Here is a 12,290-nt window from a genome sequence, read left to right as displayed (position 1 = left end):
GCGGCGCGAGCGGGACGGCATCACCGTCGAACTCGAGGATGAGCGCCAGCAGCTCCGGGTCAGCCTGGAGAAGCTCGCCAAGGCTGAGGAGGACCTGTCGATCACCCAGGCCGACGCCGACATAGCGAAGGCGGAGTCGGCGAAGGACTCTCTCGACCGGGCAGAAGCGGAAGCAAGGTCGGCGAAGGAGTCAACGAGTCAGGCAGTGGACGACTTTCGCGGCACCGACCAGTACCGAGAGGAGCTATTGGAGTCCGGCTTCACATCGTACCAGGTGGGGTACGAGGATGGTCAGGATGCGGTCCAAGCCCTGTACCCGAAGCTGGATCTCCGCAGCATCATCCCACCGAGAGTCGAGGACCAAGCCACAGAAGAGATGGCCGACCCGTCGTCGGGAGGTGTCGCCGTGGCGGGAGAGGCCATCCAGGAACAGATTGCCGAAGGAGAGACGGCCGCGACTCGTGATCCGACACCGACCGCTAGTCTATCATCGATCGACGATCCTGTTTCGGCCGTCGACCCAGTGCCGATCGTGGTGGACACGTCGGTCATCCCCGAGCTTCCATCGGTCGAGGAGATTGACTCGGAAGGATGACCGTGGCCTCGTCCTCTTTTATCCTTTTCATTTTTTCTTAGAACACTTGTAACCGGGCTTCGGCCCGATTTCGTGAAGCCTATTTTGATCTTTAATGAAATCAAAGTCTTAGACTTAAACTTTTTTCCTTTGCCTGTTTTTCTCTTTTTTTTCATGTATTGTAGAATGCATCCGAACATGTAAGTCGCTAACCCATATAGATCGGTTAAGACGTTCGGCAACTCATGCCGCCACGAAGGTAGAACAAGTCCCGACTTTGGATCGGCCTTCAATGGTCGAGGTAGTAAGTCGGGCGTCCTTCCCCCGACCGTGAGTCGGGCGCGTTCGTTGAGTCGAGAGCCGTCCGACCGCTGGATAAAGACTTGGCAGTCAGGTCTCTTCCGATGCGTTCAGTCGAATGTCGTCCGACGCGTTTAGTCGGGGAGATGATGATAAGTCAGATCCTGATACCTTTGTGTCGGGTATTTATACTGCGCCTCATGATATACGGTGGTAAGTCGAGTATCTTCCGGCCGACCGTAGCTCGGTTGGTGAGTCATAGATGCGACTGAGGTCGCATCGTGTGATAGACGGTGGTATGTCGAATATCCTTCGACCGGCCGTAGCTCGGTCGGTAAGTCGCAAGGGCGGTCGCGTAGGCATTTCGCCTTTCTTAGGTCGGGGCTCAATCGGTAGGGTAGCCGATGGTCTGGTCCGAAAGTTCAACCGTAGAAGGAGTGTCAACTCCCGTCACCATGGATGGCCCTTGTGAGCGCCCGATACGTCGTCGGCGGTCGGGCCGTCGGTTTCACCCGGATACCAAGTCCGAGTCGGGACGTCGGGACTCGACTTTCTTGGTGAGCGCCGATCGTCAGTCGAAGAGTGAAAACTCCAAAATTTCAAACTGAATTTGTATTCCGAATGAACAAGTACAAAGGTCATTGGTGATACAACTTCAGGTTGTCAGCGTTCCATATCCGGAGAATGAGTTTTTCTTCCAGAGTCTCCAGTCGGTAGGCCCTCGGACCATAGGTGTCTGCTACCATGTAGGGCCCTTCCCAGTTCGGAGCCAGGTTCCCTTGGTCCAGGGGCTTCAAGACCTCCGCCTTTCTCAGGACTAAGTCACCAGGCCTGAAAAGCTTTGGTCTGACCTTGGCGTTGTAATATCGGGCTACCTTCTGTCGGTATGAAGCCATGCGAAGTTGGGCCTCGTTCTACAGTTCAGGGAGGAGGTCTAGATCGGCCCTCCGACAATCAGAGTTGTTCGGCTCTTGATACCGCTCGACCCTGGTAGATGGCAGCCCAATCTCGAGTGGAATCATCGCCTCCGTCCCATAGGCCAAACCGAAAGGCGACTCCCCGATCGGAACGTGGGGGGTCATTCGGTAAGCCCACAGAATGGAGCCTAGCTCGTCGACCCAGAGGCCTTTGGCTTCATTTAGTCGGGTTTTGAGTCCGTGTAGTATGGTCCGGTTGGTCACCTCGACTTCGTCGTTGGACTGTGGGTGCCCGACTGAAGTCAGTCGGTGCGTGATGTGAAACCTTGCGCAGAAGTCTTTGAAGTCTTGATTGTCGAATTGCCGCCCATTGTCGGTGATAATGGTATGCGACAATCCGAACCTGAAGATGATGGATTTTTGGACAAAGTCCTCCATCTTCCGCTCGGTAATCTGTGCCAGGGGCTCGGCCTCCACCCACTTGGTGAAGTAGTCGATGGCGACGACTATAAACTTTCTTTGGCCCGATGCTGGAGGGAAAGGGCCGAGGATGTCGACCCCCCACTGAGCGAAAGGCCACGGAGCGACAATAGGAGCGATTTGGCTGGCCGGTCGGTGTTGTACGTTGGCATACTTCTGGCATGGTTCGCACTTTCGGACCAACTCAGCCGCATCCTTCCTCATGGTGGGCCAGTAGTAACCCTGTCGTAGGACTTTGTAGGCTAGGGATTTGCCCCCCAAGTGATTCCCGCAGATTCCTTCGTGCACTTCTCGGAGAGCATAGTCTGCGTCGGTCGGTCCCAAGCACCTGAGCAAGGGAAGGGAGAACGACCTTTTGTAGAGTCGGCCATCCATGATCACATATTGGGAGGCCGACCATCAGAGCCGTCTGGCCTCCGTGGGATCTTCAGGACTGATTCCGTCAGTCAGGAACCGAACAATCGGATCCATCCAGCTTGGTTCAGCTGTTAGTTGTAGCACCTCTTCGACCCGGTCGATACTCGACTGCTCGAGGTTCTCCACGAACATCCGGCCCAAAGAGTCGAAAGCCGAAGTCGCCAGTCTGGAGAGTGCATCGGCTCGGGCATTCTCCGACCTAGGGATGTGGAAAATTTCAAAATACCTGAGGCGCGTTACGAGATCCTTCACTTTCTGGAGATATTTGGCCATGGCCGGATCTCGTGCCTCGAATTCACCTTTGACCTGTCCCACGATCAGCTGAGAATCAGAGAATGCCCGGAGGCTATCGACGCCCAGTTCCCTCGCCATCCTCAAGCCGGCGAGGAGCGCTTCGTACTCGGCTTGGTTATTGGAGGCTTTGAAGTCGAATCGGAGGGCGTACTCGGTGACTACCCCATCCAAGTTGGTGAGCAGGAACCCAGCCCCACTCCCTTGAGCGTTTGAAGCCCCGTCGATGTGCAGTACCCAGGTGGAGATCGGGTCTGGCTCGGAGACCACATCTCGTCCCGGGTCCGTAGCTCCCGACCCTTGGTCGGTGGTCGGGCATTCGGCGATGAAGTCGGCCAGGATCTGAGCCTTTAAGGCAGGTCACGGTCGGTACTGTATGTCGAACTCGCTGAGCTTCATCGCCCACTTCGCCAGTCATCCCGATGTATCCGATTGGCACAATATCGCCCTCAGGGGCTGGTTGGTGAGAACCACTATGGCATGAACCTGGAAGTATGGGCGGAGTCGCTGTGCAGAGACGGTCAGGGCGAAAATCATCTTTTTCATCTCCGAATATCGAGCTTCAGCGCCGTGGAGCACTTTGCTGGTATAGTAGATAGGCTGATGGGTTCGGCTCTCGTTTTCTCGGACGAGCACCGAACTGACCGCCTCAGAGGAGGTGGCCAAATAGAGATACTAGGTCTCCCTGACCTCCGGCTTCACAAGCAGCGGCGGGGAAGCCAAGTACTTCTTCAGATCTTCGAAGGCCTGTTGGCACTCATCCGGCCAAGAAAAGCCCTTCGTCTATCGTAGAGTTTTAAAAAATGGGATGCACCTTTCAGCTGATCGAGAAATGAACCGGCTGAGAGCGATGATTTTTTTGTTCAGCTGCTGGACCTCCTTCTTGGTGTTTGAATGACGCATGTCGATGATCGCCTTTATTTTCTCAGGATTGGCCTCGATCCCTCGTTAAGAAATGAGAAATCCGAGAAACTTCCCTGAGGTCACCCCAAAAGCGCACTTAGTCGGATTCAGCTTCATTCGATGTTGTCGTAGAGTGCGGAAGGTCTCTTCGAGATCCTGAACATGATCCAGAATCTGCACACTTTTCACCAGCATGTCGTCCACGTATACTTCCATGTTGCACCCAATCTGATCTTTAAAGACCTTATTGACAAGTCGTTGGTAGGTGGCACCAGCATTCTTCAGCCCAAAGGACATCACTCGATAACAGTAGAGGCCCTTGGGGGTCACGAAGGCAGTGTGCTCCTCGTCTTTGGGTGCCATCCGGATCTGGTTGTACCCGACAAAGGCATCCATGAAGCTGAGCAGTCAAAATTCGGACGTCGCATCCACCAGCTGGTCGATCTTTGGAAGTGAAAAGTGTTGCTCCTAGATTGATTTTGATGATTACAAAGCAGATTGAAGGGATACAAATATTTTTATTTGAAAAAGTCTTTATGCTCTTCAGGGGCAAAATCATAATTTTACTAAAATCCTGATTTGATAGTATCATTTGGTAGAACAAATGATTTGTAATCTATTGGTGAAAATTTCATTATTTTTGGACTTATATTTTTGAAGTTATGAATGTTTGAAGTGCATGAGTCGACTCATGAGTCAACTCATGGCACAATGAGCTGCTTGGCACGCTAAAATTTCCCTTGGCACGCTGGTTTTTTGGCTTGGCACGACCTGTGAGTCGACTCATGAGTCGACCCACAAGGCATGAGTCGACTCATGAGTCGACTTCTGCTGTTTTGAGCCAAAATATCCAGAAACCCAAATCTCTGGTTTTTGCAACAGAGGTCGACTCATGAGTCGACCCCTGAAGCATGAGTCGACTCATGAGTCGACCCCTGCGACGGGAATTGTCCGTAACGGCTAGTTTTTTGCCCATTTTAATTGCCTTTAATGCTCACTTTAAATGTTCTAACGGCTTTTTTTCTGCCTAAAATATTTTTCCTTGTTTCTTAAAGCTATAAAAGGTTTCAAAAGGTGAAAAACAAAAAGGGGATCTACAATATACACGAGAGATACAAGAGATTTTGAAAGAGAAAAGCAAGAGCGTTCAAAAGGGCATTCAAGAGCATTCAAAGAGAGGGTTTTTCAAGCCAACTTTTCAACCTTGATCAAGAGCTCTTTCAAATCCTTCAAGAAGCCTTCAATCAAAGCTCACCTATTCCTCAAGCATTCATTCAACTCTTCATCCACCTTGAGGAAATCCAAAAGGAGATTCTTCATTTGAGTAAAGTGCATTTAATGTTATATTCACTCATTTAAGGAGCTATTCTTGTACTTATTTATGCTCTAAACTGTCTTACTCTTTGTGAGTAATTGTTCTTGTTTATGGAGGGTTTCCAAAACAAGGGAAGGTTGATCCGAACCTGAAATCGGAGTGTATTGGGTTGGCTTGTATCCGAAAAACAAGTGGACTAGCTTGGGATAGCTAGTGTCGGAGGTTCCGACGTTTGTATTCGGGTTGAATACAAGTATAGTGAATTGGAATTCCCAAGTAGGAGCTTGGGGAGTGGATGTAGGTGCAAGGTTGGCACCGAACCACTATAAATCTTTGTGTTTGTGGTGTGCTTTATTGTTTCTCTTTATTTCTTTATTATATCCTTGCATTCTTGCTTTAGGTAATTAATCTTGAACTAAAGTCTTTCTCCTCATTCATCAAGCTTTTAACAAATACTTTTCATAAGTAATTAGTTAAGCTTAAATTTTTTAAAAACCCAATTCACCCCCCCTCTTGGGTTGCATAGCTGGGCAACAAGTGGTATCAGAGCCCGGTGCTCTAGCCCTTCTTTGATCTAACAATCAAAGAGCCAAAGATCTATGGCAACCCATGTCGGTACTTCTCTAGCCGAGGGGCAATCTACCAACCGACCTCCACTTTTCAATGGGTCTAATTACACCTATTGGAAAGCTCGGATGAAGATATTCATACAAGCACTCGACTATGATATATGGAGTATCATAGTGAACGGTCCTCACACACTCACCAAGATTATAGATGGTGAGGAGTCAACCAAACTCGAGAAAGAATGGGATGAGGTTGATAAGAAATTGGCACAATTAAATGCTAAAGCTATGAATGTTCTTTATTGTGCACTTGATGCAAATGAATTTAATTGCATTTCTACTTGTGCATCTGCTAAAGAAATATGGGATAGGTTAGAAGTAACCCATGAGGGAACAAATCAAGTAAAAGAGTCTAAAATAAACATGCTTGTGCATAAATATGAATTGTTTAAAATGGAGCATGATGAGTCCAAAACTGCTATGTTTACTCATTTTACTGATATAATTAATGGTTTGAAGAGTCTTGGCAAATCTTATACTAACAGTGAGCTTGTAAGGAAGATTCTCAGGTCATTGCCAAGAACTTGGGAAGCCAAGGTGACTGCCATCCAAGAAGCAAAGGACTTGAACACTCTACCTCTAGAAGAGCTTCTTGGATCCTTGATGACTCATGAACTTAGCATGAAGCAACATCAAGAGGATGAAGTCAAAAAGAAAAGAACCATTGCCCTCAAATCCACAGCTTCGCCTGATGATGAAATGGATGACACTGAAGATGAAGAACAGGATGAAGAGATGGCACTCATCACCCAGAGATTTAAGAAGTTTCTAAGAAAAAAGAAACAGGGGATGAGAAAGAAGTCATTCACAAAAGGAGAACAAAGCAAAGAGAAAGAGAAAGATCAACCCCTTATATGCTACGAGTGCAAGAAGCTGGGACATTTCAAATCTGAATGTCCACAACTGAAGAAAGGTCCCAAAAAGTTCAAAAAGAAAGCAATGATGGCGACTTGGAGTGCGAGTGATGACTCAAGCTCTGATGAGGAAACCTCAACAGAACAAGCCAACTTGTGCCTTATGGCACACGAAAATGAGGTAACTTCTGAATCTCCTAGTGAATTTACTTTTGAAGAATTGCATGAAGCATTCTATGATTTAATTGATGAATTAAAGAAACTAGGAATGAAAAATAAAGAACTGAAATTGGAAAATCAGTCCTTAGTGAAACAAGCTGAAAACCTTTCAATTGAAAAATCCACCTTGATTCAAGAAAATCAAAGCTTAAAGAATGAAATTAACAAGCTGAAACCTATAGTAGATAAGTTCACCTTAAGTTCAAACAAACTAAATATGATTCTTGATAATCAAAAAGCTGTATATGATAAGGCTGGACTTGGCTATAACCCCTTGAAGAAACAAAAATTTCTGAAGAATATTTATGTAAATTATTCAAGTAACAAGTCTACAAATATTACTTGTTTCAAATGTGGTAGAATAGGACATAAATCATACACATGCCTTATTAACAAATCTGCAAACACAACTATAAAGAAAATATGGGTTCCAAAAGGAACCATTTTGACTAACCTAAAAGGACCCAAGAAAGCTTGGGTACCTAAGACAGAAACTTAACTTTTGCTTGCAGGTGTGTCTAGCATCCCAAGGAGGAAACAGGAAATGGTATCTTGATAGTGGATGCTCGAGACACATGACTGGTGATGAATCACAATTCATCACGCTTGATGCTAAGGATGGAGGGATGGTCACCTTTGGAGATAATGGCAAAGAAAAGATCATCGGGATAGGTAACATTGGTATCACTCTCTCCAAATACATTAAAAATATTTTGTTAGTTAAAGGTTTAAAGCATAACTTACTTAGCATTAGTCAATTTTGTGATAAAGGGTATAAAGTTATTTTTGAATCATCTGTTTGCATTGTGACTAGTCCTATTAACGATGACATTAAATTTATAGGACATAGGCATGGCAATGTTTATATGGTAGATTTGAATGATTTAGCCAAATTAGACATGCAATGCCTAGTATCCTTGAATGCTAAAGTTAATGAGACTAGTTGGCTGTGGCATCGTAGACTTGCACATATTAGCATGCATTCTCTTTCAAAATTAATTAAGAAAGAATTAGTTCTTGGTTTGCCAAAACTGAATTTTGAAAAGGATAGAATTTGTGATGCATGTCAATTAGGTAAACAAACTAGAGTTTCATTTAAATCCAAAAATATTGTTTCAACTTCTAGACCTTTAGAGCTTTTGCATATGGACTTATTTGGACCAACTAGAACCACTAGTCTAGGAGGAAAACGATATGGTTTTGTAATTATAGATGATTACTCTCATTTTACTTGGGTTTTCTTTTTGGCACACAAAGATGAAACTTTTCATATTTTCACTAAATTTCACCGAAAAGTCACTAATGAAAAAGGGTTTTCAATTCAAAATATTAGAAGTGATCATGGAACTGAATTTAAAAATCAAGACTTTGAAAATTTTTGTGATGAAAATGGAATTGGCCATAACTTCTCTGCTCCTAGGACACCCCAACAGAATGGGGTAGTTGAAAGAAAAAACAGAACCTTAGAAGAAATGGCCTGTACCATACTTTGTGAAAGCAACCTTCCAAGATATTTTTGGGCGGAAGCAATTAACACAGCATGTTACATTTTAAATCGTACTTTAATTAGACAATTTTTAAAGAAAACCCCCTATGAACTTTGGAAAGGAAGAAAACCAAATATTGCATATTTTCATGTTTTTGGTTGCCGATGTTTTGTATTAAATGATGGCAAAGAAAGACTTGGTAAATTTGATGCAAAATCAGATGAAGCAATCTTTCTAGGTTACTCCTCCACTAGTAAAGCATTTAGAGTTTTCAACAAAAAAACTTTAGTAGTTGAGGAGTCCATACATGTTGTTTTTGATGAATCTAACGATCTTCCTTCAAGGAAGAATGAGGGTGTTGATGATGCAGATCCACTAATAGAAGGTATGAAGGAGATCACTCTGAAAGATTCAGCAACTCCAGAAGACAAGGATCAAGAAGACAAACAAGATGAGAGAGGTGAAGAAATTCAAGAACAACCTCAAGGTACAAATGACCTACCCAAGGAATGGAGGTATGTTCACAACCACCCTAAGGAGTTAATTATTGGTGATCCTATGCGTGGGGTAAAAACCCGTTCTTCACTTAGAGATGTAGTTAATCATTGTGCTTTTGTATCTCATCTTGAACCTAAAACTTTTGAAGAAGCTGAAAATGATCATAATTGGATTAATGCAATGCAAGAAAAACTTAATCAATTTGAAAGAAATAATGTTTGGACCTTAGTATCAAGACCTAAAAATTATTCAATAATTGGCACAAAATGGGTCTTTAGAAACAAATTAGATGAGCATGGTAATGTAATTAGAAATAAAGCAAGACTGGTTGCTAAGAGATATAATCAAGAAGAAGGAATTGATTTTGATGAAACCTTTGCACCTGTTGCTAGATTAGAAACTATTAGACTTCTACTTGCATATGCTTGCTTTATGAAATTCAAATTATTTCAAATGGATGTTAAAAGTGTATTTTTAAATAGATATATTGCTGAAGAAGTATATGTAGAACAACCCCTGGATTTGAAAATCATGCTTTTCCTAATCATGTCTTTAGATTAAATAAAGCTTTATATGGATTAAAACAAGCACCTAGAGCATGGTATGATAGGCTAAGCAAATTTCTGCTAAATAATGGTTTTTCAAGAGGTAATGTAGATACAACCCTCTTTATTAAAAGAAATCAAAATGATATGCTAGTTATACAAATTTATGTTGATGACATAATTTTTGGGTCTACTAATGAATCCCTTTGTCAAGACTTTGCTAAGCTTATGCAGGGGGAGTTCGAGATGAGCATGATGGGAGAACTCACCTTCTTTCTCGGACTCCAAATCAAACAATCAAAAGAGAGAATCTCTATCACCCAAAGCAAGTATACCAAGGAACTACTCAAAAGATTTGGAATGGAGAACTGCAAACCAATTGGCACACCAATGAGTCCCTCATGTAAGCTTGACAAGGATGATGAAGGTAAATGTGTAGACTTAAAATACTATAGAGGTATGATTGGCTCATTATTATATTTAACTGCAAGTAGGCCTGATATCATGTTTAGTGTTTGTTTATGTGCTAGATATCAATCTAATCCTAAAGAATCTCATTTGAATGCTGTTAAAAGAATCCTTAGATACTTAAATGGTACTCAAACTCTAGGGTTATGGTACTCTAAGGACTCACAAATTGATTTATTAGGATATTCAGATGCTGATTTTGCTGGATGTAAATTAGATAGAAAAAGCACAAGTGGAACTTGCCAATTTCTTAGAGTTAACCTAATCTCATGGTTTAGCAAGAAACAAAATTCGGTGGCACTGTCTACGGCTGAGGCCGAATACGTTGCAGCCGGAAGTTGTTGTGCTCAAATCTTGTGGATTAAGCAACAACTCGAAGACTTTGGAATCAAACTTAATGAAACACCAATAAGATGTGACAACACAAGTGCCATAAATCTATCTAAAAATCCAATTCAACACTCAAGATCCAAACATATTGAAATAAGACATCATTTTATAAGAGAACATGTTCAAAATAAAAATATAATTCTTGAATATGTTTGCACTGAAAATCAATTAGCTGATATCTTTACAAAGGCCCTTAGTGAGGATAGATTCTATGAAATTAGGAGAAATCTAGGAATTCTAGATCCATATGCCTAAATTTTCCTCAATTTCCAAGAATTGTTGTCAAAAATTCTTAGAGCTCAATTTCTAACATCTATCCTGGTCCCAAAAGCTCAAGTTTATCATTCTAAAAACTTATCTTTGAGCAAAACTCTTTCTCCCAAAATTTCAATTTTTTTTGGAATTTATTCACATTTTTTTCTGAATTTCTGAACTTCATGAGTCGACCCCCATGAGTCGACTCAATGGCAAACTCGTTATTTCCTCAAACTTCCCACGGGCTCATTGTTTTTATACGGGATCCTGTTCGTGAGCCGACTCATCCTTTCATCTTCCTCCTTCCAAAAGCCGACTTCCCCATTTCCTTTTGCTCCAAATCCAAGGATCTAGCTCGAGGCACTTCTCCCTCCTCCTCTCCACCAAAAATCGCCACCTTGGAAAGGAATTTTTTTCTTTCTCCCATTGTTTGGCACGGTTGGAGCGTGCCCTAGCACTCCACCGTTCTTCCCAAATCCACCTCTTTTCTTCACCAAAATCCCTCTTCACTCTCTTGTGATCCCTCCTCCACTCATTCACTTGTTCCTCCAAGTCTCCTTGCTTGCTACTGTAGTGAATATGGCTCCGAAGATGAAACTTCCCCAAAGAAGAAAGTCAGTCCGTGAGCTTGAAGAAAATATCCGAAAGAAAAGGCAAGCTGCTCAGTCTTCCACTGCTCCCACTCCAGCTTCAGTATCTGCTCAAGGTCCCCCTCAATCCTCCCTAAGCCCCAGTAAGAATCCTCTATCTGATAGAAAAGTTGAAACCGGGAAGAATATAGATTTTCGGTTCTTTGAAAAAGAGGGTTTTACATTTGCAACCAAGATTAAAAACCAAGGATGGGGTTTCTACTGCTCCCTTAAGGAAGTCACCTATGTTGACCTAGTTAGAGAATTCTACCAGAATCTACATTATGGAAATGGGTCAGTGACTTCAACAGTCGAGGGTATTGATATTGGCTTGGATTCTAGTATATTGGGAGAAATACTTCATTTGCCTAGTGAGGGTTACTCTTATATGGAACTCCCAGTAAAAGAAGAGGGGATCAGTGTTATACTAGGGGGAACTTACTCAGGGAGTTTAAATAAATTGGAAGCAAAGATTTTATCCATTGAGATGAGGATCCTGCATCAGATGGTAACGAAGCTCTTCTTTCCTAGGAGTGGTAGGCATGATTTACTTTCCAGCAGAGATGTATGTATCATGTTTCATGTCATCACTCAGACCCTCCTGAACCTCCCTGCACTTATGATAGAGGCCATGAGAGAGACTTTGAACAGATCCAAGGCACACTTACCTTTTGGTATGGCCCTTACTCGAGTATTTAGGAGGTTTGGAGTTAGCTGTGAGGGGGAGGCATCTACTAAGCTCTCTCATGTGGACACCTTCAACCAACACACCCTGCACCGAATGGGATTTACAAAGACTGATGGTGGTTGGATCAAGGGAGCTGAGGAGAGAGCTGGGGAAAGAGCTGAAGAGAGAGCTGAAGACAGAACTGAAGACAGAGCTGAAGAAGAAGGTCCATCATCTCCTATCCATGACTTCAGGGCAGCATCACCAAATATCCAGTTCATTCCTGATACAGAGGCTGGCCCTTCAGAGTTTACTAGGATGCCCATACCAGTGTATCAGTCAGAGAGCAGAGCACCTCAATCAGAGTTCAGACTGGCTGACAATCAGATCGAGCAGATATCACAGCGTGTGGCCTCTTTGCTATCTAGTTAGTGGAGCAGTACTACTTTTGCACC

This window comes from Elaeis guineensis, chromosome 16, assembly GCF_000442705.2.
Source record: "Elaeis guineensis isolate ETL-2024a chromosome 16, EG11, whole genome shotgun sequence".
Lineage (NCBI taxonomy): Eukaryota > Viridiplantae > Streptophyta > Magnoliopsida > Arecales > Arecaceae > Elaeis > Elaeis guineensis.
This window is presented reverse-complemented; position numbering follows the sequence as displayed.